Consider the following 6,177-nt stretch of genomic DNA (forward strand, 5'->3'; position numbering starts at 1 on the left):
GGGGGGCGGTAGGCTTTTTTTCAAGCTTAAAGCAAATACTAATTAAATAGGCTATTGTTCACTTATATTAAGTAGATACAAACTTCTATATGTTTTACAAATTTACAAAGTTGTTTCTTGCTTTTGTATTCAAACCTTAGAGTGGAAGCAAATGTTGAATGCTGGGTATCATGGATTAAATGTTATTAATATGTGACAGCGTTTTATAAGTAACAGTTTTTTAAATGGTGTTTTCACTGTTTGTTTTGTAATATATTTTAAGAATGTAAGTACATTACAAGAACAATAATTTAATAAATATTTTTTCTTGTTGACAATGATCCTGAGTTTTGTTGTGCTTGTTAGCTAGAGAAACTCTTTATTGTCTTCCCATTGTGGACAACTGGTTATTAATATTATTTATCGTTCCATATAAAATTAGAGATCACTCATTTGTGGCAGCCACTAAATGTCAATTACATGCGCCTTACCTAATTTGCAATGTATCCCTCCCCCCCCCCCGAACGAATGGAATTTATATAGAAAATTTATACTTTTGAAAGTGTCTGTCCCCCCCCCCCCCCCCCCCCCCCCCCGAAAACCAGCGCGACTGGACATAGTGCTGATCTGTAATAAGAGATCTTTAAAACTAAAACAGGCCTATTTTATCTGACCCATTTGCCTTGATCACGAACGGGAATAGACTGTAATGAGTTGGAATTTGGCAAAGACAACTTTTTACTATCAATTTTTTTTCGGACAACTTACACGAATCATAAAGGAATGGTTAAACTATGGCGGCACAAAGGCATACATCTTACACAGATCACACTTGGGCAGATATTGCACATCAATATTATCGTTTAGAAAATGTGTGGTAGCTGAGCTAGTTGATGTTTTGATCAGTGTTTCTTATAGACTTTTCTCCGGGGGGGGGGGGGGGGACACTTGATATTTTCGAGGGGGCGGCGGACACTGGTAAAAGTATGTTTTCTATAAAAAGTCTGCCCCCACCGAAGAGATGCCTGGGGAAAAAACTCTGGATTTGATGACTCTCAAATTTTTTTTTAAGATTAACCTTTTTTTCTCGTCTTCGTCTGGATTTGTCTAAGCAAATGTATTTCTCAGCTCATTCTCGACGATTCGGACTATGCTTGTGACTTGTGACACTATTCATATACCACACCCAACAGCCAGTAGCGTACGCAGGGGGGAGCAGCGCCGCTCTGGCCATTTTCAGAAAAGTAGCGCCTTTTTGAAAACTTTTTGAACTCAAAGTTTTAAACAATGATTTTGTTAAAAAATTATTTTTGGTCGGCACATCTATGTAAATCACAAGATTTCTTTTCATGCAGCTATTAAGCATAATTGTACTAGTCTAGTAGCGTCTACGTTTACAACACGTATTAACAGCTGTATCAAGTTTGTCATTCTAAAAATAACCATTACGATGCATTGCAATTTTTAAAAAAAACCTCTACGGGTGTTAAGTTTAAGGCAACTGTATAATGTATTTGCTTAAGAATAATTGATCTAGAAAATATTATACATAAATCTTTACACATAATTACTTTATATATACAGTTTTAATCGTGTAATTAATTTTTAAAAATTACAATACAGACACAAATACAACTGATGTGGCACCTCCATTTAAATTTACTTATGGGCAAACTGGGTAATTTTGACAAGGTCTACAACGTCATCACGATTAAGTAGTAGTATTATAACAGTTTGGGCGATAGTGATTACGATTACAAATTATATGAAACAGTTACAACCCCCCTCCCACCATGGACCCCTCTGTAAAAAATATTGTCATAATACCACTGCTGCTTATTAAAATCTATTTCTGAATCAGTATATATTTGTAATTAAATATGCATGTTTAGAACAGTCATCTAAAAACTGACGCTATGTTCACTCTGAGTTGGTTAACGCGTAATGATGTACCAAAGTACCATGCCGCCAGAATCATAGCTTTTGAAACAGGTAAAACTCTGTGAATATTGTTTTTTCAATTACCAGTAAAAAGGTGTGTGATCAATACAGTAGTCTAACCCATACCTGATCACTATGTTAAAAAATGATCTTAAAAGAACACAGACAGTAGCTAATTAAGAAGTGCATGATCTGAACTAAAAGACCGATATTTTAGTAAAATGTAAGCTAATATTCCGAATGGTTTTCCATTACATTTTAAAGCGTGTTTTTATACCAACTCTAATTTTAAAAAAAAACTTTCATTATGCTGTAATACTTTAGCATTTATGATGACGATATATTTAATTTTGATTGTAGACAAAAAAAAATTTGTGAACACGAATATTGTTAAACAACTTTATTACATTTTAAAGTAATTATTGATTTGTTTTGACATTTATAATTAAATATGTAGATATATACATATTTATATTAAGAGAGTGATTATTTCCCCTATTTCGCTTGTCTTAATTAATGTCCCAGGAATTGTTATGTAAATTTTTTTTTTTACAAGAATTACAAAACAGATTGTGTTGCGTTTATTGTTTGTGGTTGAAGTGTGTGTATAAAGCTCAGTTCTGTATGTAATGCATTTGTATGTCGTTGGAATTGTACGAATTTAAGTGTTAGAAAATTATCGTGCGCATTTGTCTAAATTTATGAGCTAAAAAATTACCATTGAAAGTGTTGGGAAATCATTTTCATTTTTCAAATTACAGTAATAATTGTCGGCATGTTCATTAAACACAAGTTTAAAAAAAATATCATCTTTTACAAAAATTCTAATTATGTCTTTATTTAGTCCTATAGCACTTACTTCCCTTTGATAAATTAGGAAAAACACAATTACTTCCCTTTATAAAACCATTGCATTTCGTGAAAATAATTTACTTTTTAATTACTTTGTTTTGGTGTTGGGAAAAAAAATAATTACATAATTAGCGGGGATTGATCAAGTGCAAATGTTGTAGGTATTTTACGGATAAGCTTGGAGTATTAAAATTGTTCATCAAATTGAAACAGGCGCGTTCGTTTAAGTGAGTGCAAAAGACTATGAATAAGTTGGGGTACTATAGTCGTTCATTAAGCTAAAACAGGTGATTCCGCCCCGGGCGTTTATGTTCGCGTTAGTGTTTTCTTTGTGTTTAGGTGGGTTTGCGTTAGTGGTTGCGTTTTGATTTGGTTCGTTTTTGTTCTTTCTTTTTTCGTTTTTGTTTGTGTTTTTTTTGTTTGGGTTTGTATTTGTGTTTTTGGTTGGTTTTGCGTTTGGATTTGGTTTGTTTTCGTTTGCTTTTTTCGTTGATTTTTTTTTTGTTGGTATTGGTGTTTGTGGTTGGGTTTGTTGTTAGGTTTTTGTTTTCGTTTGCTTTTTTGTTTGTTTTTTCTTTGTGTTTGTATTGGTGTTTGTGGGTGTGGTTGTGTTTGTTGTTAAGTTTTTGTTTTCGTTTGTATTTGTAATTGTGTTAGCGTTATGTTTGCGTTTTGTTGTTTTGGTTTTGGTTGGTTGTGGTTTGGGTGGGCAATGCCGGGTTTATGATGATTACTAAACACACAGGTAATGGTCTTTAACAGAAAGCTTTTTCACAGAAGCCAGAGCAGGGCCTGGCCGGGACGGCTAGTAAAATATAAAGCTCAGTTCTGTATGTAACGCATATGTTTGTCGATGGTCTTCGATGGATTTAACTGTTATAATATTATCGTGCGCATTTGTCTAAATTTATGAGTTAAAAATTACTATTGAAAGTGTTGGGAAATAATTTTCATTTTTCAAATTATAGTAATAATTGTCGGCATGTTCATTTAACACAAGTTTTAAAAAAAATATCATCTTTTACAAAAATTCTAATTATGTCTTTATTTAGACCTATAGCACTTACTTCCCTTTGATAAATTAGGAAAAACACAATTACTTCTCTTTATAAAACCATTGCATTCGTGGAAAATAATTTACTTTTTAATTACTTTGTTTTGGTGTTGGGAAAAAAAATAATTACATAATTAGCGGGGATTGATCAAGTGCAAATGTTGTAGGTATTTTACGGATAAGCTTGGAGTATTAAAATTGTTTATTAAATTGAAACAGGCGCGTTCGTTTAAGTGAGTGCAAAAGACTGTGAATAAGTTGGGGTACTATAGTCGTTCATTAAGCTAAAACAGGTGATTCCGCCCCGGGCGTTTATGTTCGCGTTAGTGTTTTCTTTGTGTTTAGGTGGGTTTGCGTTAGTGGTTGCATTTTGATTTGGTTCGTTTTTGTTCTTTCTTTTTTCGTTTTTGTTTGTGTTTTTTTGTTTGGGTTTGTATTTGTGTTTTTGGTTGGTTTTGCGTTTGGATTTGGTTTGTTTTCCTTTGCTTTTCGTTGTTTTTTTTTTGTTGGTATTGGTGTTTGTGGTTGGGTTTGTTGTTAGGTTTTTGTTTTCGTTTGTATTTGTAATTGTGTTAGCGTTATGTTTGCGTTTTGTTGTTTTGGTTGGTTGTGGTTTGGGTGGGCAATGCCGGGTTTATGATGATTACTAAACACACAGGTAATGGTCTTTAACAGAAAGGTTTTTCACAGAAGCCAGAGCAGGGCCTGGCCGGGACGGCTAGTATATATATATATATATATATATATATATATATATATATATATATATATATATATATATATATATATATATATATATATATATATATATATATATATATATATATATATATATATATATTGATACATATTTTTGTTTTGTCGGCCTACATTGTGTGTTTTTAGCGCAATTTCCATACTGGGGGATTGCGATTATTAACTCGTCATTTCTGGTTGGATGTGTGTCCGCAGCGTGGTCGCAGCTTTAAGTCGTATCTCCTCCTCAACGAAGCAATATCGAGGACTAGTTCCAAAAGCAAATATGTTAAGCAAGTTCCAAGGATGATTGTGGGCCAAAAAAATTCTCGGAATTCCTTCCTAGATTTCCCGGAAAAGCCAAAAAACCTCAAGAAAAGGCAGTTTTTTGCCCATATCTCGGCAACCAGACCACTAAGGGACTTGAAACATGTACCAATCGATTCCTGCCATAATTTAGAACAATATTGCCGAAGAAAGTTTTCAAAAATATCCTTTCGTTCGGTCACAAAAAATTAATTTCTTCTAATTTGTATTGGCTAAGATTACTAAGAATATACAAATATTTCTACCACCCTCATCCCTTCGCGTCTCACCACTAGAAGAAGCGAAGCGGTGAAGTTCCAAACCAAGCACAACGGCTCAGGCAGTCGCTAGTGAGAGGTAACGTCTACTTGACGCATGTTAATTAAGGAAATTGCGCTTAAATTGTCACTAGACTTTTTATTAACTTGTTTCTTATTTCTTCAAGTGCTACTTACAATTTATTTTACATCATAGCGAAGTAATGACATACAGCTAGGAATATATATATATATATATATATATATATATATATATATATATATATATATATATATATATATATATATATATATACATATATACATACATATTCATATATATATACATATACATATATATATACATATACATATATATATACATATACATATATATGTATTTGTATAAATAAATATATATATATATATATATATATATATATATATATATATATATATATATATATATATGTATATATGTATAAATATATGTATATATATATGTGTATATATATATATATATATATATATATATATATATATATATATATATATATATATATATATATATATATATATATATATAAATATATGTATATATATATATGTGTATATATATATATATATATATATATATATATATATATATATATATATATATATATATATGTATATATATATATATATATATATATATATATATATATATATATATATATATATATATATATATATATATATATATATATATATATATATATATATATGTATATATATAACTCACGTATATAGAACGTGTTAAAAATTCGGCGCATTTTTTTGCTCATTTCGCTCCCTCTACAACGAAAACCTGGATACGCCTCTGCCAATAGCATAATATAAAAATATCGTAAAATGTTTCCGCCATGATGTGAATTAATAAAGCGCCTTCCACAGAGGCCATTAATAAAGTCTAGATCTAGAGTCTAGTCTAGATTCCGCTCAGATTTTCTTTCAGAGCGCGTCCCCCCCCCCCCCCCCCCCCCCCCTTTCCAACGATAACTAAAAAATTTT

The sequence above is a fragment of the Physella acuta genome, unplaced genomic scaffold (assembly GCF_028476545.2).
Source record: "Physella acuta isolate Inbredline_101_S28 unplaced genomic scaffold, ASM2847654v3 ptg000862l, whole genome shotgun sequence".
Lineage (NCBI taxonomy): Eukaryota > Metazoa > Mollusca > Gastropoda > Physidae > Physella > Physella acuta.